General features: G+C 37.9%; 1 non-coding gene across 1 annotated transcript in view; it reads right to left on the bottom strand.

The window, feature by feature from the left end:
* LOC111659726 (uncharacterized) overlaps positions 1 to 24707 on the bottom strand; it is a 46054-nt gene extending 21347 nt beyond the window's left edge. The window contains exon 1 of the transcript XR_015437657.1: positions 24508 to 24707. This is a non-coding gene — a transcript (uncharacterized LOC111659726). The remainder of the gene's footprint in view (positions 1 to 24507) is intronic.
* Between the last annotated feature and the right edge of the window lie 1031 nt (positions 24708 to 25738).

Here is a 25738-nt window from a genome sequence, read left to right as displayed (position 1 = left end):
TAAATGAAAATCTAACACTCTTTATTCTTTTCAGTAGGGATTCTCTCCAAGGAACTGATGGTATTCAACTCCTACTTGTGTCCACATAGGCAAACAACAGGTGTGTGACATAAATACCAAACCAAAAGGTGTCATTGATGCAGGTGTTCAGATCACCAGCCACTGCCAGGGGATACAGAATGTGGCAGTATGCCATATTGGCACACCTGGAAAGAAAGAAAAGGAAGAATCCTAAACACAGACCTACTTTTACTTTGCTGCTAAGTATAGCATAACAAATTAAAACACCCAACCCTGTTATATAATATCATTATTATGCTTTAATTTAACTTAGCTACACAGCCACTGACATGACTAATTTATCTGATGTTAAAGTAACTATGCAAAAGTTAAATTCTTAATTTCTCTCATTAAGTATAAATAGCTCCTTAACAATGTAGGAACAGTGGCAGTAGTTTGTTATTACAACACTAGCGGTTGTTGAATGCAGTTGACTTGATGAACAGACTGTATGTCACATACTGTGCTACTGCCAGAGTTGGCTCCCTACTAAGGAACTCTGTGACCAGTGGCTATTTATAAACAGGCCTCCTGCTGGATCGCAAAGTTTGTGTCAATCCCTGTCTTTTTTATCTATAACCTCTATCATCCCCTCACTTTCTCAGCATCCCTCTCTATCTGACATAAAAGAGCAGGTGTCAAGAGGGATCCTCCTTCCTCTCTCTTGCTCTCTGTTATGGTAAGAAATTGGATGGCAAGTTGCTCCCTGTTGGGTGTCAGGAGGGAGGCTTTTTATCATCTGTATCTGTCAAATGAAAATGCCTGGTCTCTAAGGTCCTTTCCAAATGGCCAATATGCTATTTGGTCCATGCTGTACTGTTTTGCAGAAAAGTCAAACAGGTGTGGGTAAAAGATCTGCTTGGGGTACTGCGTTTACAGATGATGTCACACATTATGATTGGCTATACGCTGGAATATTCTAAATTCTGTATTTAATTCTGTTCTGGACATAAATGCACTGCTGCAGTCTGGAACACGGGCTGCTCCATTATTATTCATAAAAAAGTGGAACAAATGGAAATCAGTCAAGGCAAAAATTCTGCACAACTATGATAAATCAGTAGTTTGCCCTGTCTTGACAGAAGAACAACCTCAGTTGTGTCTCCAACACTCAAATCTCACACCAACTGTCTCTTAATACAAAATCCTAATTGGGAGTCTCTCCGAGAACTATTTTTCTCTTCCGAGCTTGAATGAGACACTCAAATATACAATAGAGTATCTGAATCACTGCCCCCTCAATATGATGGGCATTATTTATTTCTGTCGAAATGTGTTCATGTGTGTTCATCATTAACTTACTGTATCTTGGTCAGCTGATAAACAAAGACAGTAGAGGAAGTGCGTGGCATCCGTACACTTTCTGACATACAGTACATGAAGAACCCTGTTTTAGTGTGGCTGAATAATGGGACATCGATTGATACGTGGGCTTTATGGTGCTATTACTATTGTCTAGTTTCCAATACAGGGCGGGCAGAGTTAACCTGGCCTAGACCACAAAGACAGGATAAGGACAGGTGTTGCCTTGAGGACATGGCTAACAAGCACTGCAGTTCAAGATTAAACAGGTCTATTTCTTTCCTGGTTCCCAGACAAGATTAAAAAAAAAAGACTCGCCCTGTTTCCATTATGTAATCGAGAAGGACTCATTTTTTTCCAATACAGAACCATACTAAAATAGATTGGTTCCCAATAAAAGATGAAAAAATAAAGGCTACTCATTAGGCTGGTTTATATTTCCCATTTCCATTTCAAAGAAAGCCATTTGGCCTCATTATCCTTATTTTTTCTGTATTATTTCTACATTGCTCTTGCACCAAGTTCGTATTATAAAGGTTAGAGTTATTTTCCCATTGAAATTTACCATCCAGCATCAGTGACAGTGTGAAACTAAGATAAATTACAACAGAAAATGAGTGGAAGATGAATGTGTTCTAGTGTGTTCAATGGATTATGCCTCTGCTGTCCAATGTGAAGTGATGATGAGACTGAGTGGAAGTAGCAAAGAAAGGAGGAGAATCCCCAACAGACAGTGACATGCAATAACTGCCATTATACTCTTCTAGACAAAGACAGAGAGAGGGATTCCCCTGTTGATGAAATGTGCAACTCCCCTGTAAACAGTCATTTTTCAACATAACCTTGCACATCCAGTATCACTTCACAAAATGTTTGGCAGATCTGTAACACACATGCAATGTGTATTATACAACAGGTGGTTCAACCATAACCATCTGGTGACAGACCAATCAGATGTTCCAATAACTAATAATTCACAGTTTGCTGTGTTTATTGGTTGCTATCCCATCCAGTGATCAATCAAGTTTTTCTCTTTTTTATGATTTGCCAACACAGACAATACGATTTGTGTTATGCCACCATCAAACCACTATTCCCATTTGTATTGCTCCAATATGAATCAACAACAATGATTCAAAACTCAAGAAGAGCAAAAGTCATTCTGACTCACTGACTGAGAGCAATTTTCTTATGCTAAGATCTGTGATGAACATGGCCTACCAAATCCCATCATTGAAATATGTGGGACTGGAGTCAGGGTATTACCTGTAACAGAATAAATCATAAGAAGACTGGAAGATGAATGTGTTCACATATAGTCCATGGGGCATAACCTCCCTTCTCTTTGTGTCACAGCTACTGTGATTGAGTACAGCTTCCCAATAAATGGAGGCAATCCCCATTAGATGGCAATAGACAATAAATGTCAACCTGCTCTTCAATAGAAAGAAAAAAGGTGAAAAGGAATGCCCAATGATAACACAATTCCTTATTCCTCCTAACCATCTATCATCATCTATCATCAGCATCTAGAAATCCCATTGCTTCTGCAATAAACTATTTTTTTCATTTTTTTTCTTACTTTTAAATGTCAAGGAACTAAATCTGACCCCTGCCTTCACAAAATAAAATCAGTTTTATATATATATATGAAAAATGTAAAGAGAAATCAACCTAGGTCTTGTTTTTTCCTTTGTGTGGATGCTAATTCTGCATCTTATTTACCACCTCTTTGTTTACCCCTTGCTCAGTACCTGTGCCTAGTTGCAAAATGATTTGTGAAACCTGTTAGCTCAACACAGCTAAAGTGCAAATTAAAAACATGCATTAGCATAGAGCATCAAAATGTTGAAAAAGACAAATTTTATGTTATTCAGGTTGGCTGAGATTTGTGCTTGTTAGTTGGCCTGTCATATTGAAGAGCCACATTACGAACAGGTACAGTAGGCGGCACGTATGTGAAGCAGTACAAGAGATTTTGGTTAAAATCAACCAGTATGTTGGATAATTCTTGGAACAATTGCTCCAACCAAAACAAAAACAGAAAGTTATTTAAGAAAATATATGCTATAAATGTTATTCCATCCAAGTCGAACAGTTTTTACTAAATTACACAGTATAGTGAAACCAAACATTTATCCAAATAATGGAGTGGAGGGAGAGAGTAAAAACTAAAGCAAATTTTAAAGGTGGACTTAACAGGGCAAAAGTCTCTGCACAGCTCATTTACATCACTCTTTTTATGATCTCTATCCATCCCTCTCTCTGTTCATTTTCTCTCCCATTTCTGACTCTACATCCATGTGCCAGTAGCCTATTATCTAAACAGGAGAAAGGTAAACAGTGGAAAAAATTTAAAAAATAATGAAAATTAAATATTAAAGTGCTAACATTTGAAGTGGAGGTGTTTGTGTTGTGCATGGGTAAGTGTCCATATGAACTGGTGTCTTGGCTTTTTCCCCAGTATGGTTCTCTGGTTTGATCAAATTGTAACTGCAGGCAAAACACATTAATATGCTTTTATTCAAAGAAACACGGTTATAATCAAAGACGAATGCACAAGAGATCCATGTAATAAGAATAACCTCAAATCAGGTGGAGGCCATTGTTTTGCCCTTTTAATAGCTCTGGCTTTTCTCCACTTTGAACAAAATTGCCATGTTAAAAGGGGCTCTGTGCTGTGATCAATTCCTTATTGGATTTACACAGTGACTAATACAGGACAACTTCCCTTTTAAAAATTAATGTCACAATGTGGGAAACATAATAATGGCAATAATAGGCTACTGATCAGCAATAATGTACCTGGGGAGCTGTGTGTGTGTGTGTGTGTGTGTGTGTGTGTATTGTGTGTGTGTGTATTGTGTGTGTATTGTGTGTGTATTGTGTGTGTGTGTCTTGTGAGCAAGACAAAGAAAGCAGAGAGGAAATTGACTACAGAGCAAATCAAATGCTTTGTAATCTTCTCACCGGGTTTGTTCCATTGATACAATAGATGCAATCAGATCGTCATTTTTATAACTTTTTTCCTCATATCTTTATTTTATACTCATCATCTTCCCTCTATCCCCTCATCTCCTCTTCCACCACTTATTTGTTCTCTTCACTTCCACCAGTCTCCATTTTTTTCTATATCTTCTTCTGCTTTCTTTAATTTCTTTCCTGTCTTTCTCATGTTACCTCCAAATCATGTTGTCTCTTCTATTGTTCATTTCCTGCCCTGGCTCCCCTCCCCCCTTTTCCTCTTCTTCCATGACCCTGCTCAGTCCTCTTTTCCTTTTCCTCTCATATATCACCCCATCATCTATGTCCCCTCATCTTTCAGTACTTTCCTCCACCAGAAGAGGGCATTTCACAGGGAAATAAAACACTCCCCTCTCATCCTCCTCTTCCTCGTAGAAAATGGAGGAGGAAAAATAGGGGGAGGACCAGGAAATCAAAATTATCTATTTTGATTCCCTCTGTTTTCAGACAAGATTTCTGGCAGTCTATCCTCTACACACACACACACAACAGAGACACAGATTTTCTACAGAGGCTGGGTAGACACTGCAGCCTCCAAAGACAAGAATGTCAAGAGGAGAAAAAGCACGGGGGGAAGGGATAGAAGACAAGAAAAGATGAGAGCATGAAAGGAAGAGGACGGGGATCTGCCACGGGGGCCCTGGAAGGGAAGAGGAAGGAGGAGAAGAAGAGAAGGAGGGAAGAGAAGAGGAGGAAGGGGGAAGGAGGTGAAGAGAACTGGGTGAGATGAGGCAAAAGAGGGTAGGAGGGGGGGGTGAACTTGTTGGGTGCAAGAGGAGAGATTGAGAACACAGTACAAAGATAAAAGAGACAACAGACAGGGAAAGCAGACAGTCAAACTCAATATACAATGATCATGACCACAGCAGATGTGTTTGTCTCACACTTAGAAGGGAAAACATCTTTGTCCCAGTGCTTGACTGTGTTTTTGTATATTATTTTATGTAAATATATAAATGAAACTGGTTGCTTTCCCACACATGGCCATAACATATTTTCTTCCAGTGTAACTAGGGCAACAATGTCAAGACAAGCTCAGTTGTTCAGAGCTAGATTAACTATTGTGTCAACTGTGTTTAAAATCAGCACCATGTATCTTTACAGCTAAATTGCACACAATGCTTCTAATTATAGTTTGTCAGCCAGGGCTTCTCTAGAATAGAAAGGTTTTGTGGGCTTGACTATAACTGTGTCTTCTTCCCCTTAAATTTTGTTTGTATTGTCCAAAATTGTTTACCTGTTGTACAACAATGTAAAAACATGACCATGTGTTTAATTAACTTTTGTCTGCTTCTTCAGATTCCTCAAAAATACAATCAATAGTTTTGCCTCATTATGTTTTTCTTGTTTTTGATTGTTTCCTTTTTTCTGTTTTGGAAAAGCAAAAACAAATCTTAGGCATGAAGTTTGCAATTTTTTTTAAATTAAAAGATCAAAGTATGAATTAATTAGTGGCGAAGATAAAAAATTGAGATATTTTAAATACATTATGTCAAGAAAAACCTTGGATTCATGACTTTGTAAATATGAGTGAAACCCTGATGTCACACTGAATTAAAGTTAATAAGTGGGGTTTTAATACATAATATTTTTAATATAACTTGCAACTGACTCCTGTTCACTATGTTCCATGATGTTTAACAACTAATACACATTACAACAGTATAAACAGCATATAAAAATTATGCACAAGGTTGGGCTGAAACTAATTTCTTTGATTCTGGATTTATTGGCTAATTGATGCCCATAGCATTTTCAGACTGTTCAAGATGACATTTTCAAATTTCTTGCTTTCATGGACCAAACCTAAAAAATGTTCACTTTAGTTTCGCAAACTACTAAGAAAACTAGCAAATATTCAACCAGTAATAATTTTCATGCATAACAAATTATTTTAAATGAAACAATTGATAAATTATTAATTTTTGGTCATTTCATTTCTACTACATTTTGTTAGGTGACTTTTAAACTGCCAGGTATGATTTGAAAAGGGGAAAGAAATTGATGTGTTACTGGACCATGGCAGATCACAAGCCGTCAAAGAAACAGTCTGTACAAAGTTATTTTCTATCTTAAGACCCTTTCTTAGTAAAGAATTTTTAGAGAACGCAATCACCTACCATAATGAAATATGGGAAAGGACATCATGCAATATTTTTCAAAAATGGTTACACAGCATTTTGGATGAAATTCTCTAATTAATTCTGACAAAGATTGCATGACTCAGGACATCACTGCTGCATGAAGACCAGAGACACTGCTGTGAGTTAAGTGCTACACACACACACAAATTTTGGATTAAAGTTGTTTTGGATTAAAATTGTACTACAATGTACTGTACACACACACACCCCTCAACCCAGTGCCCTCTATTCACACACATTTCAGAGCAGTGGGGCGTGAATCAACACCAGTTTAGATCATCAGACCTGAGATTGAACTGGACTGACAGGCCATCGCTCAAAGAGACCAGTGCTGTGTGTGTGTGTGTGTGTGTGTGTGTGTGTGTGTGTGTGTGTGTGTGTGTGTGTGTGTGTATAGGGGTGCACAGGTATCAGTGTTTTGTGGCTGCATGTCTGTGAATGGGTGACTTTGTGTATGTGTAAATGTGCGGGTATGTCTGCGCTTGTTTTAAATGCTTTTGTTAGGACTACTGTGCACATCTGTTTGAGTTTGTGAGTCTGCATGTGTCATGTGAATGTGGAGGGTTCTTCTTATTACTCTTCATACTGTAAGAGTGTTAGGGCTTCACTTTACACTCATGACTGAAGAACCTCCTCCGGGAGTAAATGACATGTATTATTAGTCAGTGGCTTCAAGTGCAATATTTGTCACACTTTCTCATTTTCCCTCTCTCTCACACGTCACAGCAGCAGACACCATGTAAAAAGCTTATGATGACACTTTGAATTCACCCTTCCTTCATTTTAACATCATGTTAATTTCTAATAAAATTGTCAGTTTTCTTCAAATTAGATCACAACTCTTAAAATGTCACAACAAATTGCGTGATTTTTTTTATAGCGGACACGTACACTGTTTGTTGAATTTCAACATGTTGCCTCAGTGGAGCAAATTCCAAATGTCTCCTATAGGTTTGTCTCCTATATATTACATTTGATTAGACTCTCTCCTCTTGAATATCCATGGAGACAAGGTCAATGATAATTAAGACTGATACAAACACATATGTTCAGAGGTTTTGAAACTGAACTGTTTCATTTAAATATCTTAATAACTTGAGTTGACAGTTTCCTTTCACTTACCTCTACAGCACAGGATGTCACAATAGGGCTACATGCTTTTATAACCCAAAAACTCAAACTACACTGAAAAGAATAATAGTTCCTAAAATTTTAACAGATGATTTTAAATATAAGTGTCCTTGAAAATACAGCACAGGCATTTCAAAGGTGCACTATTACTCTGACAAACAGCAGTACTGAGTGCAATTGGTAACCTGATTTCACATTTATTTAAAGTAGCCTTCATGCATCAATGTATCACAGCCTCTTACTTTCCTTAAAGAAAATCAAAGAAAATACAAAAAAAAAAAAAAAGATTGGAAATCATTACAAAGTTGCCATAAGTCCCCTTACTTTGCACGAGCTAAGAGAGATATCAAAGGACATCATGAATAAAAAAGATCATACAGGGTGATACATGAAAGAAATATTATCTACTATCTATAAAAAGTATAGAATCTGCAAGTGTGTTAACTCATTCATTGATTTTTGCAATCCCTAAGTCCCACTGTTGTACCAGTGCCAACATCATAGAGAGAGAGAGTGCAACTGTAAACGTGAAATGATTGTCATCAACTAAAAGAAGTTTAAACTAGTTTTTCCAGACTTTCAGCACTGGGGAATAACAATAATTTATGGTGTGATTGATGACGATGTACTTTTCAAACAATGCATTGTTTTCATTTATTGTTTTTGTTATAGGCTTCAGGTCAACAAATAATGAATACTATCAGAACTCAATTTTTAGTAACAAGAGTTTCACAGCACAGGTAAGTAGATTAAAAACAATAAGAAGAATTCCACACGGAATAGTGGCAAACTAAAGGAAATGATGCAATGCTGGATCAGTTTAAAGTAAAAAAAAAAAAAAATGGCATGTTGACTCCTCCTTTTATGCTTTGGACCTGTGTTTTGACCAATCATTTTCAACCACTTTCAAAACATCTTTGATTTCATCATTTAGAAGGTTTTGGTTTGTAAGGTGGAAAGTTCTAGACAGATTTTCTGTGCTGTACGGCCCTGCACTCCGTAATGGCATGTAGATGGTGTAGACTCTACATTATAGAGCATATTTCACAAATCTCATTTTTGCATATCACTCATATTTTAGATTGGAAAAAAAAAAAAAAAAAATCTGCTACCCTAGGAAAAAAAACAAGCACCAGTGTTTTTGCTATAACAGCCTGTATTACAATACTGCAAGTTGACTAAGTACAGCGGTATGACATTGAACATGGTCACCCCAGGGCCCATAAACTAGTGTTATACCACTCTTAGAGAATTTTTTTTTTTTGTCTTTTTTTCTATGCAAGCTATTCTGTGAATTGGATGAAGGCTGTTACAGTGGAAAAGCACTGACTTATAATATTAAAGCTTGGTTCATTACTGTTGCTGAATTCTTTCATCCCTTCAGCTCACACTGATTCATGAATTTTGAAGGATCTGTACCCTTGCACCTGACTCTTTGCTATATATTAACATAATTTTTATTCCTGCTGATAAAAAAGAAACAATGAATTTTTTTGTTTCCCATACACTTCAATAGCATGCTGTTCATTCACATCCTTTGTGTTATGGTGTTATGTTGCTTGTGCCATTACCATATTATAATTCAAATACAGTATGATTATACGTGACTGCACTGAATATGTTATAATATGTTAAAGTGAATAGTGTTGTAATTGTCTACTTTGTAATGTTTAATATCACCTCATTTACTCTATTCTTATTTATAACCTTGTCTTTTCCTTTGCTGTATCTTATTTGCCGCTGCAACGATCCAAGTTCCCCACGGGGGTCATTAAAGTTTAATCTCCTCCAGAAATCATTTAATGCACAAATGAACAGGGAATGCATCTTTTAACTCTTTGTGGAATAGATTTGATCTGTAAAGGCTATTCAAAAAATAAACGGATTTGAGTTCAACAGAGGTTTTTTTACTCTAAAACCTTAGAGGTTAACCATCTCAAGTGTTTATATACTACTAATGTGTAAAGAAAGATACATTGCTGGAGAGGACTAGTGGTGAAAGAGGTCATTGTAAAGCTTACCAGACTTATCATTCACTTGCTTATTATTTACAGGTGGCCAGGCTCAAACATAAATGTTCCTACCAGTTCAAGGCAAAAAAAAAATAAACCAAGAAAAGTAGTGGTTTAACAAGGTAAAATCTAGATATTTAATTTCAGTTTTGACAGTCAATATCAATTAATGAACGTATATAAAGACATTTTCCACTGCAGAAGAAGTTTTTAAGAAGACATAGGTACAAAATCATTTCCATTATACCTGCTGCGATGCTTTGATCACATCACACAATCTTTTCACATGTAATAGTTTTGCAGCAGAATAGAGGCTTAAAAGAATTTGAGGCAAAGTTTTTTTCTAACTGAACTATTCACTTGGGCATTTCAGCTCAGAGAGCAGAATCAGAGTAACAGCTGAATGCTTTGAACTATGGGTCATCACTAAGTGGCTATTTGACGCTGAGTACAAGATAACTTCTCTCTGTGTAACTTTAGTGTATCTGTGTGCTCAGACATCCCTGGCCTTCACTGCAATCATTATCCATATCAGAGTGAATGGAGAGAGAGTGTTTGTACAAGGGAGAAGTTCAGTGCAAGATCATCTCATCCACTTTTCTCCTCTTATGCGTGACCACCCTCTGTATGGTTTGTTTGCTCCAACAAATTTTCTTTTTGTTTCAAAAGCAGCAAGCAAACAGGGAATATGTAATATGTATAATGAACAGAGAATTATGCAAAAATGTAAATATGCACTGTAAATGAGAGTAACCAGGCAAAGAAGATGCCCACACAGCAGGGATTATGTTGGGAGCCATTTAAGTTTCTTTAAGGCTCCATGTCTTATGAAACCTTAAGAAAAAAAAACAACCCGCATGAAATCTCTAGCTTTGTACATGTTCAAACACACACACATACTGTATATACACACACACACACGCATACACAGACAAGTGTGTACCCTGTATCCCTAAAGACACTCAAACAAATGTTCCATTTGATTGTCTGAACGCATGCAGTATCCAGTCTCTACTTCCAACGCACGCACGCACGCACACGCGCACACACACACACTCACTGACTCCATTAAGACAAGTGTGTCTTCATTATTTATCATTGTTTATATCTTTGATAGAGTGCCAGCGGAGATAACAAGGCTAAAACTGCTGACTGATGGATATTTTGCCATCACACATATACGGTGCAGACACACTAACACGCTAGATGGAACACCCCCTGCTACACACATATACACACAGTGAGCTTATAGAGCTGTCCAAACAAGCAGGGGATCTGCTGTTAATGTGTGTGTGTCTCTGGGTGTGTGTGTTTGTGTTCCTTATTTATCATTGTTTGACATATTGCCACTGGAAATAATAGGGCTAAAGTGCTGACTGATTCAGATTTAGGTGTCACATATACTCCCAGACACTACTTTGTCAAACACACAAACACACACACACACAAATACCTGCGAGTCTATTCATAACAATACACATCAAAGTGATTTTATGTTAAAAGTTCTTGTCTCTCTCAGTGAGTTTAAACTGAAAATGTTGCTGACCCTATAAAAAGATCTTATTGTTTTGTTTGGAGACAGATTTAAAGTGGTAATCACAGAGACTTGTTTCTTTTTTTTTCTTATATCCATTCTTTTTGGTGATATACCTTCAATGCTGTGGTGGTTTTGGCTGGCATTCCTCACAGATCATGCATCACTCATACAGCGTGGGTGGTGCTGTGATGTCTTGTTTGAAATTTAATTCAAAACGACACTCGTCTCCGTCTGTTCGGCCACGGCGGCTATCACTGCTCATGTAATCTCATCACTTGCATTTCAAGCTTCAGAACTCTGAGGACATTCGAGCTTTAAGGCGGGCTGTCAGGAACACGGATCCAAAGGTTTAAGGAAAAGCTCCTAGTTGATTAAATGTATGGAAACCCTTTTTTTTTTTTTACCATCTGCTATCATGTAATTCACCACTGTGCTGAGCAGGTGATGATACTGTAGAACACAAAACAAAATATAGAGACTAGCTCAATAAATTGTTCCTCTTCAGCTCCACTCATGACACCACAGGTTAACACTTAATAATAATAATAATAATAATAATAATAATAATAATAATAATAATAATAATAACAACAACATTAGTATTAATAATACAATCAAGAAATTTGAATAAAATTGAAACCTGTGTGCTGCCTTCCTTGCAACAGTAGGCTTTCAGTGTTACCAAACCATATTTTGTAGTGACAATAATAATTCCATTCATCTTATAAAAAGCCACAACCTGGTCCTAGACCCACTGATATGACAGGAAAGATATCTCACCAACAATTTCTCTGTCTCTCTCCCAGGGAGAACTTTACTGAAACCATGTAAATGTTTGCTTTGTTTGCACAATGCATCACAATGTGGCTTGATCATTATAGCGACGTCACGGTCCATGTCAACTGGCGAAGCTACAGCTCCAGTTAACTATTCGATCTGTCAAACAAATTACACACATAACATACATAAGCCAAATCCAACAGGAGGTAAAGGGAAATTCACTGAGCTCAGTGGCTTAATGTGTAGAAAAAGGTACATAAAGAGAAAATGAAATGCTCCAATGAGGACCATCAAACCTACGTTCTTATAGGAACATCAATCAGTTACCTTATAGGAATAGGTAAAACACACATGGCTATTTGGCATCTAGTTACAGGGGTAGTTAGAGATTGTCTTACTATTAGTTCTATCAACCAGAATTAATACAGTTATATCGATACATTAATACAGCACCCCTGTACATTTATTTGAATGTAGAGCTGCTTAAGATAACTGTTGCATGTTAAACTATATCATTACAGCAACATCATTCAAATCCTTTCTATTGTCTTTTGCTTGTGTGTGTGTGTGTGTGTGTGTGTGTGTGTGTGTGTGTGTGTGTGTGTGTACTGACCATTCAAGCGATTAACATCAGGTGTGTCAGCACTCTAAGTCTGATGGATATGTCACATTAACCCCTCTCCAGTGAGTGTGTGTGTGTGTGTGTGTGTGTGTGTGTGTGTGTGTGTGTGTGTGTGACAAAGGAGGACAGAGTATTTCACGCTGGACTCTCCCATTACCTGAGGTCAGCACTGTTACTGACAAAGTGAGAAAAATGTGCGCTTGAAGGTGTGTGTGCATGTGTGAGTGTGTGTGTGCGTGTGTGCATGCGATAAAATATACAGTGCAGGTGGGAACAGCCATAATGACAGTGGCTGGTCTAGACGAGGAGCTGAGTACAGCAGGTTTGGGAGCTCATATTGCCTTCAGCAGCACATTTTAACCTCTCACTCACACATACACACTCATGCACACGGATATAAGCAAATGCACACAATCAAAAGAAAAACAGTAACCGTGACAGTCATGCCCTTTGACCCTAATGCATGCAGTGGCAATGTGCTTAGTTCTGAATTATATTATAATGGATCTCACTTTAACACGACAATAAGTTCTGATTGAATTTATGATGTTGGGTGAAACATTTTACGGAACTTGTAATACACTTATGAGCATTTAAATTACAACTGCATTTTCGTTTTTCTTTCTGGCACTGTTGCTCATTACCCTGAAATGAATCAGTGACATCACATCTGGTGATGGAGAATACATAATTCCCTATTATGTACAATGAATAACATAGATGTTATTGCTTGCTTGACATGAAACAAACAAAATTCTAAATTTTAACAGCACAGATGAATGAGTCTTCATATCTTACCTGATAAAGACAATTACATTTGTGAAGGTCAGACGTAAGATAAACTTAACTATGCTACAAAAGGGATTTTTTATCTTCGATGCTGTATATCCTTAACATTAAAAATATACTTGTATATACATACATAGTTTGACAGTGTAAAACATTACTGAGACAAAGTATAGATACAGCAAAACAGCTCGTGGACCATGGGCCCTGAACTAAAAGACAGTGAAGGTGAGTGTACCTTAATGAACACTGTTACACTCACACAGCCACACATCAAACTCCACACTGTCTGTCTCTGCCAGCCCATCATCCACTCACTTCCACTCCATGAGGCAGTGAAACAGACACCTATCCAAGTCCCTAAGGACACCAAAGGCAGAGGACAGGAGGGAGAAGCTGAGCGTGGATGATGGGACGCTCTATTTAAACCACACACTCGCAACCACAGATACACACACACACACACACACACACACACACACACACTTACTCCCCCCTTGTTCCTGTCTGTCTTCCTCCATGCATCATTCACCATCCTCCCTTGCTTACCTCCCTCACTCCAATCTCACTGTTTTCATTTCTCTCTCTCTACCACACCGATCGCTGAGATTAGTTTATTTGTGAAGAAACTCGAAGCTACACTAGGCAAGGCTTTTACAAAAAAATACACATCTCATCAACATAAATCACAAGTGCAGCTGTGACAGCAAAGAGCACACCGTCTGCTAATTGAGATCATGTACCTATTGCACTATTTGCCTGAAGGAAATGACAAATTCAAGTCGTCTGCTAAACAGCATTGAGTAAATGTTCTACATGCAGAAGGCTGAATCTTTCTCCTCACTCTCTTCCCTTTAATCTCCTTTGGCATTACATGTCATAATATCTGTACATTTTGTTCTTCTGTAAGGAAATGATAAGCCTGTAAGAAATGCTCTGACTTAAGTAACCTTGTCATTTTGATTTAGTAAAATTAAAGATAAATCTGCCAGTAACAGATTTTGAAGTATTTAGTATTCTGATGGTGTGTTTACATGTAATGGAACATTGCAGTTAAAGACAAAGAAAAGCCACACATGAAGACAAAGATGCAAATTCACCCTTAGATCCTGCAAAAGATAAGTTTTGTCTGTTGTTTACTAGAAAATCAAAATGATGCTTCTGTTTCACGGTCATTCGAACCAACATGTAGAAGTCTGTATGGGTCTATTTGTTACAGGTAACCTTAGGCATCACAAGCTCACAGAGGAGCTGATGTACACGCCTTGCAAATCTCAGCAACGCATCATGGGGACCTGAGCATCAAGTAAACCGAATGGTTAATACAGCTTTTGTTGCGAGGTTGGTACAGAAAGGAAACAAAAAACATCGTTATACTCAAAATGTAATATTCTGTCTTTCCTTTTTGCCAGACAAGCAAGTACACATTTAGGCCCGTATTCATGTTGTATGTGCGTGAGGTTTAAAACCATTAAGAATCACTGTAGATGTTGTATGGTGCTCCTATAAGATTCAGGCAATGTGATATATTTGGATTTGGATTTGTGAAAGAGCAACAAGTATTGTTCATTTAACATCATTAAGGGTTCCTGGGAGTCCCTGTTCTGAAAACACTGATCTATAGTGCTGAACACTGCTGGTGTCTGTCTCGCCTCAATTTTATGAGCTACTCATCAGCTAGATTTGTTTTTGCCTGTTTTATTCTTGTTGTATTTCCCTGTTGCAATGCTATTTTATGCAGCCATAACCTCATTGGTAATTAATGTTTGTCATTTTTATTGATTTTCCCATTGTTGTTTTATCGTCCTTGTAACTCTGATGTAGAAGTGCCGCAAGAATAAAGTTTTATTTTATGCCCCGACTGATTGGGAGCCAATCAGGATTTAAAAATAAAAAAAGCTCACTTCACACACTGCCAGTAAAAGTTTACCATCGTCACCTGTGTGTGTGGATGCTGAAACAAATTAAAGACCACTAACAGTTTTATTGTTTTTCTTCCACCCTTTATCACTTTGTTGTGGTATTTATTGGTCTGATGTGGTTTAGGATCAAAAGTGCAGAAAGTTGTTACATAAAGTTAAACAAAGAAATCTTTCATCCTTAGAGTTTGGGTCTCGCTATAAAGACAAAATACTGATATTTTACCATAAGCACTGAGGAAAGCTTGTCACCAATATTGTGTTGATGGAGGCAGAATTCATTGGTGTTTGAATTCAATTGTGAATGTTGATGAATCACATCTTGTTTATGACTTCAATGTGCAAGAGGAGCCTTTTGAAAAATGTATGCACATATCATAAGAGCATGCAGAACAGCAGACTAGAAACTGTGTTATGAAGAGACACTGTGAATTGAGCAGGTACTGCAATGACAAACACACACTGCACACTAACACACACACACACACACACACACACACACACCGTAGTCTCGTCCAGACCAGGAATTAGGCAGACTGATTGGTGAGTGACAAGTGAAATTGAATTCCTCTGCAGTGAAAGCCCAAAGGACGCACACACACACCTACACACAAATGTGGGTATAGACATACACAAACATGAAAACACACTCGCTCAAACATATACACACATACATCAGAATGAGCAATTGCTGAATAATTGCTGGCACACAAACGCACACATATACTCTCTCAGTGTCCCTCTTTCTCTCTCTAACACACACACACACACACACACACACACACACACATACACATACACATACACACACACACACACAAACATATACTCCTATCCCCACAAGTCCCTCCTCTCCAATTTACTGCCAAAGCTGTCTCTTCAAAAGCAAATCTCTTTTTCTCCTCACACTATCACAATGAGAATTGCATCTGGCAATTCCAAACAAAACAAAAAGTTTTGGAAAAGGCCTTCATTATGCTGCAGCCGACTAGACGTGATTTGAATGGTGGCCGATGAAATGACAGTCATGGAGCAATAAAAGATGTAACTCCCTATAGCCAGATTTGAATTGAGAAATGGTGAAGGGAAACAGTTTTCAGAATTTGTGTATGCGTGTTTTCATGTATGAGAGATTTTATTTTTAATGTGTCTTGCCTTTATGTTACACTGTTAATAATCATAAGCTTCATGACATATTCAGACACACAACTGCAGAGACAGAAAGCAGCGGGATGTTTCTGATGTGACCCTCTTACACAAGAAGGCCCGAGTGTCAGAGAGGTGAAGGTGCAAACAACAGCAACAACCAGCACGAGAACAGTATATAGAGAAAATTTTAATATATGCAAATGTACTACGATGCAGTGATACCTCAGATTAAAAAATAACACTTGCATTAATTGCAACATAAAACAGACTACAATTTACGCATCATGGTTGTATGCCTCCAAGTTGCAGGAAATATAGTATTCTCCATAAAAAAAGAGTTTGTGAGTTATGGCCAAAAATGCATTTTGTGAGGTCACAGTGCACTTAACCCTTGACCACCAAAATCTAGTCAGTACATTCTTGAGTCCAAGTGAATGTTTGTGCCAAATGTAAAGAAATTTCCTGAAGGCGTTACTGAGATATCAGGTTCAGGAAAATCAGACATATGGACGCATGGATAACCGGATGTACAGACATATGGATGTCTGGAGTGGGAATGACAACTCAAAAACATAATGCCTCCAGCCATGGTTGTCACCAGCATGGAGGCATAATGATCAGCCAAAAAAAACCCCATCATCCAATTAGAGCTAAATGATATATTTTATTATGAGCTGAGAGCAGACATGCACAAAAGATACAGGTAATCAGAGTGAAAGGCAAGGCACAGCCTTCCTCCTTCTATATGCAAGTGCTCAATTACCTTTGGTCAATTAAATGTTATTCTATAGACAATGCCAGAAGCTATGTGTCTCCAGCAGTTTGCTCTCTATCGTGTACATCATTAAAGCCTACATAAAGTATGCTCTGCCTCTTTTCTTCTAGTTCTTAAAAAAAAAAAAGACTAATGATTTTATTTTCTTCCCTCTCAAAATCTGTCCATTCTGTACTTTCCATGTCATTTTGCTTTCTGATTAATCTTGCTAACCCGAGTTAGTAGCTTTGGCACACATAATGATAAAAATTGTTTGCTCCATCCCAGTAATTGCCGCAATGTTAAGCAGAAGTTACCATAAGTTACATGTCTACTGTGAAAAACATGTGCTTTTAAATTTATGTTCATGCAGATGCATGAAAGTTCTCTTCAAACCAAGACAATTATCCCACCAGAACACTGCACTCCCAGAATGCAGGCTTACTTGTGGTTCCTAGAGTCTCCACTAGCAGAGCGGGAAGCAGAGCCTTCAGCTATCAGGCTCCTCTCCAGTGGAATATTCTTCCAGTTTGGGTCCGGGAGGCAGACATGTTTAAAAGTAGGCTCAAAACTTTCCTCTTTCATAAAGCTTATAGTTGGGGCTGGCTCAGGCTTGCCTTGAACCATTATGCTGCTATAGGCCTAGACTGCCAGGGGGACTTCCCAGGATACACCAAGCTTCTACCCCCTCTTCTCCCTTTCCATCTGTACGCATTCATATCCCATTAATGCATGTTTCTAACTTGGGTTCTTCTTTCTCCTGTAGTTTTGTGCTTTCTCATCTCCTCCTGTTGCTTTCTGCAGGTATTTCTGCCTCTGGAGCTTTCTGGCTCTATGATTGCAAGCCATCTACTGCCCCTGTAATCCTGCTCAACACCCACAAATGTAATTATTATTATTAGTATTATCATTAGTCGTATCAATATTATTATTATTATACATCTCTACATGGAACCTGCATTGTGTTTTATTTTTCTTACTCTCACTTTTTCTCTCACAGCGCAACTGGTCGACACTGACAGACGCCCACCATGAGCCCAGCTCTGTTCAAGCTTTCTACCTGTTAAAAGGGATTTTTTTTTTCTTGCCACTGTGGCCATGTGCTTGCTCATGGGGGAAGGTTGGGTCTCTGTAAATAACATTATAAAGAGCACAGTCTAGAACTGCTCTATATGAAAACTGCCCTGACAAAACTTTGGTTATGATTTTGCACTATATAAATGAAACTGACTTGACTCTTTATTTCATTTTTATATTATCCATCTCCTAATTATGCAATTGCAGACTGATTAAGAGCACAGCAGTATTTAAGCAAACACCACTATTCTAACTCTTGTGATCTTTTCTCCTCTTCTTTTCAAGTACTTTTTACTGCTTAATGCTGTCACACACAGCTGTAAACATGCTTTGAAATGCTAATACAGCTGCTGTGTGACATTTTTGATGATGCTTCTACTAAATATCACTATGTGTGTGGGTGTATGGAGAATGCATGCTCCATTAACAAGTGTAGCAGCCAACATCGAGTCATATATTCTTTTGGCAAGTCAATACTCGTTTGTTGTGAGGAATTTAAGCTTAAATGACCACTTGCATCCCTTTGTCACATAGTATATGGAGCACAAAATGTTATTTTACACTGTTCAACATCCAGACTTAACTTCAGGAATTTGTTAAAAGGGATATAGGGATATTATTTCCTTCATGTGTGTATGCTCTCTCTCTCTCATGTTGCCTGCAAACACAGTGTACAGGTTTCACCTAGAGGTTTGCTTTATGAAAATACATTCATAAGAAAAATTAAGTACAATCTCAAAGATTACACAAATACACAAGATAAAAGCAAAACTGGTTGCCAATGACCAATTACAGAAAAGACCAGGCCATGTTTGGCGTAGACATCTTTTCAGAACAAGAACCTCATACTAACTGTGAAGCTTGGTGGTGGAAATCTTTTGGTTTCGGGTTGCTTCACTGCCTCAGGGACTGACTAGCCTGGAGTCATTGATTCACCTATTAATTCAGTATCATATCACAGAGTGCTTGAAGCTAACGTGAGGCCACCTCTCTGTAAGTTGAGCGTTAACAGGAAGTACAGCTTGGTGCAGGTTAACAATCCTATGCACACTAGCAAAACCACCAAGGACTGGCTCAAAAAGAAACTATGAAGAGTTATAGAATAACCTAGTCAATGCCAAGATTTAAAATGTTGTGGCGGGATTTGAAAAAGGCAGTATATTCAAGAAATCCCTCAAACATCTTGCAACTTTTTTGTTTGTTTGTTTTTTGCATGGAAGGGTGATCAAAAATTTCAGCAAGCCAATGTCAGAGACTAGTGGACAGAAGTTTTTTTTTTTTTTTTTTTCCTGCTAAAGGGGGCAATACCAGCTTGTAAGGGCCAGGTGTACTTACATTTTTCACAGAGAAATATTACATCTGATATTTTATGTTGAATTGATGATTGAAAAAGCAAATACATTTCCCTTGTGTTTTTGTTCAATTATATCACCTTTATCTATAGGCACTGTATGAAAGAGGATCAAATGTTTGCTCATTCAAATATGTTGAAAAAAAAAATTCATGGGATGTGCTTATTTTTTCACATGATTATTTATTGAGGATAAGTAGATACTAATGAGACTCAAAATTATGGTCGGGTTCAGGTGTAGTATGCACTTCATGGTCTCATAGGTTCAATGTCTGCTATATTGGGTTATCATGGACATTATGGTTCCTTTCCCACGTTAAATTCTCACCAATAAACATTTCACCCTCCCTATGCCCACATGGCTTTCAGTGCTTGAAATTTAACTGATCAAATACAGAGACAATAAAACAGCTCATTCTCTCATCTGGAAGACAGTTTATGTGAATGTATTTTGACAAACTCTCACACACGACACACATGGCTACACATCAAACTCCAGACTGTCTGTGTTGACTCATCATCCACTGACTTCCCCTCCACAGGGCAGTAAAATAGACACCTCTCCACGTCTCTGAGGAACTCAGAGGCAGAAGACAAGAGGGGGAAGCTAAGACTGGATGTTCAGATACTATATTTAAACCACATGTACACACATACCTACTCAATCCTTTCACTTCTTGTCTACATTTGTCACTCTCTCCTACCTATTAATCTCCACCCCATGTCCCTCCTTCCTCTAAACCTCCATAATAATCCAATCTATCGCTGCCCATCTTACTATTTTTGTCAATTTAGTTTTTTCCCTTCTCTGTCAGCCATACTGACCTCTTAAGTGTCAGGGTCTCTCTTTCAGACTTCACCATGTAGTACTGCTAGGGAGTGGAAACTAGAGCTGGGCAGCTGAAGAGATACTGTTGCAGGTTAACACAAATGATATTAATCTATGCAATATTTATTTCAAGATCAGTCCAACAGCTGACAAAACAGGACCCAAGTGAGATGTCAAGTGCATTTTTAAATTTGTTTTTCATTATCATTGTGTTTTCTACAATACTATGGTTCAATTGTGGTGGATCCAATTTATATACTATAGACCTGGGCTATATCAGATATTGTATGTTTTGACAGTGAAGGAAATCTTGATTGAATAACCATCCCAGAGGTCCATTTTCACTCATGGTGACTTTTTACTTATTCATTTCCTTCTTAAACTACCATATTCCTTTCATTGCAAGAGACACATTTATATGCAACTTTGCAGTGCCAAATATACAGTGCATTTTGGGGGAAATATATTGCTATTCAGATTGTTTCTTTCACTTAAGAATCAACACAGAAAATTCTTGTCTTGGTATGATCTGTAAAAGTTTACTTCCTGAATTTGAAACATTTCGAAAAAAGGTTCATTAAAAGTACTGAGGCTCTCACATATAATTGTTCTTTATACACCCAGGTTGGTTGGTCCTTTAACCTCCTGTACGTTAAAGCACTTTTTGTTCTTCTGGCTCTGTGCTTCAGCACATTTAATTTGAAATAACACTGGGTACTGTGTTGAAGTGCAAAGTCTCAAGTTTAATTTGAATGGGTTTAAATCAATATAGAAATAGCTGTGTTATAACCATTTAAACAGATAGTGCCCAAATTGAATGGGTTCAAAAGTAATTGGACACTTGGTTGCTCAATGTTTCTTGTGCAGATGTGTGTCAGTGAAGAAAAATCACTTTATGAGTGCAGAGCATGTCAAGAATGCTCAAAAACGGGGGCACGCCTCAAAACAAAAATGCCAGGTTACATATCACAAAAGCATCTGGAACAAAGTTCTGCGGACTGATGACACAAAATGCAACCTCAATCAAAATGATGGGAAGAGGAAAGTGTGGCTTGTGTTATCTGTTTTTATTCTCCCTGACTGTACTCATCATTGTTGCTGCTTATTTGGGTTGTGCAAATGGACGATCATCAGAGTGATCACCGATAGCTCATGCCTTTGCAAATGTCCAGACGATATGTTTTCCCATTAATGTAGAAATGTATTATTATTTGTAGTATTAAAATCTTATGCCACAGTTTCATGTGTGAAACCGCATATAACCATGTTTGGAACACGCACACACACACACACTCACACTCACTTGGACCAGCTGATTGTAATGAACTGCGCTGTGGTTTAAGAGGAGGAGATCGACAGACAGCACACGTTCAGTTTCTTAGTCAATGAGAGAGAAGCATTACTTATGATGACAATTTTGTCTTAACATACCCATAAAGTGTATTTGTCATCTTACTGTCATCACTCACGTTATCCTTGAAAGACACTTTTGCTTTTTTGGTCACTTCTCTCTCATTCAAAGGGTAACGTAAAGTAAGGTGACTTTTTTTTTTTTAAATCTCAATAAGGTTTCATGATTAACAAACAATAAGAAACAAAAAAAAAAAATCACCATTATAACCTGACTGGGATTAGGAAAACATTGTGGTCACGGTCAAATAACAAAACTATCAATGATGATTACAGGAATAAGATGGGATTAAAAATCTAAAACCCATAAATTACACTGACACCCTTTCATTTCACTGCACTGCACGTCATTGATGAATGCAAATGACTAACGTAGACAATCTGGATTTGAATATAATGTTTTGGAGACAAAATGACTTATTGTTATATCCTGCATATAAATTGATACATGACATAATAATTGAATCATTTCTATATCTGCCAAACTTTCCAGCAACCAGTAGCGATCAGTCACCATACAGTTGACATATTTGCCAGATTTTTATGTGTGTATGAAAATTGCATGGGACTTCCTTATTATTGTTTCATGTATCACACTCACTCATTTATAATAAAACAGCTTCTCTATTTAACTTTTATACTTCTGTTCATGGACTTTTAGCTTTTTTTTCTTCCCTGCCTGCCTTTATAAGTCCTCCTATCCCTTGATCTCTCATACTGTCTGTTTTTTTACACACTAGTATACAGCCTACGATGTATCCTCTGCTCTTTCATGCTTACTGCTGGCTGCCTTCCCTCAGGCATATTCTTTAGCTGCCTTTATTCCCCCTTTTTCCCCACCTTTCATATATTCTGAAGTTGCTTATTGAAACATAAGGCATGGTGTGGGGAGGCTTTACCAGAGATTTCATGGGTCAGATTCAGCCTCATTTGCATATATACTATCACTGTGTAGTACCCTGAGCCCTGGGGCAATATGGGATATTGGATGTATTGGTGCTGTAACACGTGGATGACATGCTCAGAAAGACTGACTTGAAAAGAGACACATGGTCACACACAGAGCCAAACACTGACTAGATATACATCAAAGTAATGCTTGTTATTGCTCTGAAATTGCCCGTCTTACCATTTCGCAGTAGTGTTCAGGATCTTTAATTGGAACACTTTTCCAGATCAAAACAATCATATATTTATTTTTACCTACAGTGGATGTTTCACCGGTGGTTCTTTCTCCCAATCACTGACAAGTGAAATGTACTTTTGTACTACCTTTTGCTTTTTAAAAACACAAAACCATTGTGTCTCAAAGTGCTTTCCAAAAATAAGTGCAGTAAAAGATAAGAGCCAAATAAATAAACCAGAGCAAAAACAAAAGGGTTTTAACACTTAATAAAAGAAGAGCATAAAAAATAATGTCAGTTACACCTAAAAGTCAGTAAATAAAAACAGGCTTTGAGTTTTCAATGTTTGGACTGAATCAGCTGATTTCACTATTTCACAGAGGGGTTACCAAAGATTCAGTGCAGCCACTGCAGAAGTATTTTAACAATTAGTCTTAACTATCAAACTAAACAAAATATGGCTTCTGACATAGTCTTTCAAAACAACACATATGATATACTGGTTGAAAATGAAATATATTACAGCTTTGTGATCTACCCCTGTGGCTACAGCTGTTAAGTTAAGGTTTGGTTAGGCACTGAAACCACTTGATTAAGGTTCAATAAAGATCCCAGTCATGGTTAAAAAAACTGTCTTGACAGGCAGGTAGGAAGCAGAAACCACCTCTGCGGCTCTAAAGCCTCTCGCATTACTTCCACCTTTGCTGGGGAATAATTCACACATCCACAAGCAAAATAAACCATATTAAGCAGTTGAGCAAAATAAAAAAAAAGTACTGGAGACCCAGGGTCGAGGAGCCAAAGGGCACAGCAATAAAAACGTTGTCTAACATCCTCTTTTTGAACTAAGGATTTTGGGGAAATCTCAGTTTCATTGATTTGGACAAGACTCTAAGTATAATATGAGGAATTGTTTTGTTCTTTCACCAAAATAACACATAGCATTTTCCACAGAGACTTGAATGGGTCCACAAAAACAGCATTTAGATCAAAACTAAATGACGAAATGATGTGCGTCCCTTTTCAATCTAAATGCTGCTAAATGTGTGAGAATAAAAGTCATAATATAGTGTTAATTTAACATTCAACATTTAACATTTAATATGCAAACAAACATCATATTCAGCAAGAGTGGACAACACTAATTGAATGAGATATAATTCTAACCGACAGGACTATATCTACTTGATTTATTGTGCAACTATATAACTGGTGTACCTAAATTATACACATATGCACACAGGTGCATGGGTATATATACAAATACACACACACACACACTCCTGTTGTACAGCTGTTGATTTTATCATCACTCTCATGTTGCACTACATTAGAAGAAACCTTTTAAACCACCTCTTACAGGTTCCTCACATAAACTCAGACATAAAACCAAAACCATATAATATCCTGGCATTTTAACGACACACACACACACACACACACACACACACACACACACACACACACACACACAGACAGACAGACACGCCTCTTACCGGGGTGAAGTTCATGACTTTGAGGATCCAGATGGTGAGCGCCAGGTTGACGATCATTGTAACGAGAAGCAGGAGGATGAAGAAGTACAAGCATCTCTTCCTCCATCCGTAGATTCCCACTGCTGGGTATACTTGGGCACCACACACCGACGCCCCCCGTTGGTGGAGCGGGTTGGGCTGCGCCGCAAGGATATACTGCTCCTGTGTCATCTGAAAAACACACGAACATAACGAATACACACATAAGGATCACACGTTTTTATGAGATCTTAGATCTTCAAATTTATGTTGATGAACTAATTTCCTTAAAACTGTGAATCCATTTTGAATGAATTCAGTGTCGGGAAAATCGTCATCATTTGTCAGCTGACATTAGTTTAGTGACTCATTCAGTTAACATATACCCCTTCCGATTTCTCTTTTTCTTTATAACTGCAAGTTTCTCATTTTGGAGTGAAAATCTCCATTCGTTCAGCTCTGCACAGAAGCTAGGAGAGCATAAAAGGAAAGATTTTAAGGAGAAAGGGGGAGAAAGAAGACAGAAGTGGCATGTTTATTCCTTCCTTTTTCCATCCATGCAGTGCAGGAAAAGATACGGCAGAGAGAGGGAGCGGATGAACTTTTGTGGATTTGGTCATGGTGGAGGGAAGGATGGAAACTCTACTAAAAAGTTGAAGATAAAGAGGAGAAGCAGAACATGAGTGGACTGGAGAGAGAAAGATAGACATGAAGCATGAGAGATTGAAAGAGAGGAAAAGTGAGGGAGAGCAGGAGTGAGCGTGCAAGAGAGAGACCAAAAGGTGATAAAAAATAAGATAGAGGTGGAGTAGTGACGTGGAGAGATAACACAGCATCAAGTAGTAAGAGATAGAAAGAGAGGATGGAGAGAGAGAGAAAGAGAGGTGATGAGAGAGGGGGCAGATAAGACAGCAGAGGAGGACAGAGTCCATTAGTTGTAGTGGAGCAGGAGGAGTCATTGGTGACAAGAGATATGGAAACTGACTGCAAGGCACTACTATCTCTACTATCTCTGACTAACTCTCTCGCACTCTCTACCTCAGATTTTTTCTCTCGCTCACCCTCTCCCTTTCTCTCTCCCTAATTCACTTCCTATCTCACTTCGGCACCTCTCTCTCTTTATCGGTCTCTCACTCTCTCCCACACCCACACACACACACACACACACACACACAATGTCTTTACTTGCTGAGACTGCATGACCTTAACACCT

Source organism: Seriola lalandi, unplaced genomic scaffold (assembly GCF_002814215.2).
Source record: "Seriola lalandi dorsalis isolate HSWRI2012SDOR001 ecotype SW California unplaced genomic scaffold, Sedor1 jcf7180002054486, whole genome shotgun sequence".
NCBI classification, from domain to species: Eukaryota; Metazoa; Chordata; class Actinopteri; order Carangiformes; family Carangidae; genus Seriola; species Seriola lalandi.
The sequence above is the reverse complement of the archived record's forward strand: the minus strand, read 5'-3'. Positions and strand labels throughout refer to the sequence as shown.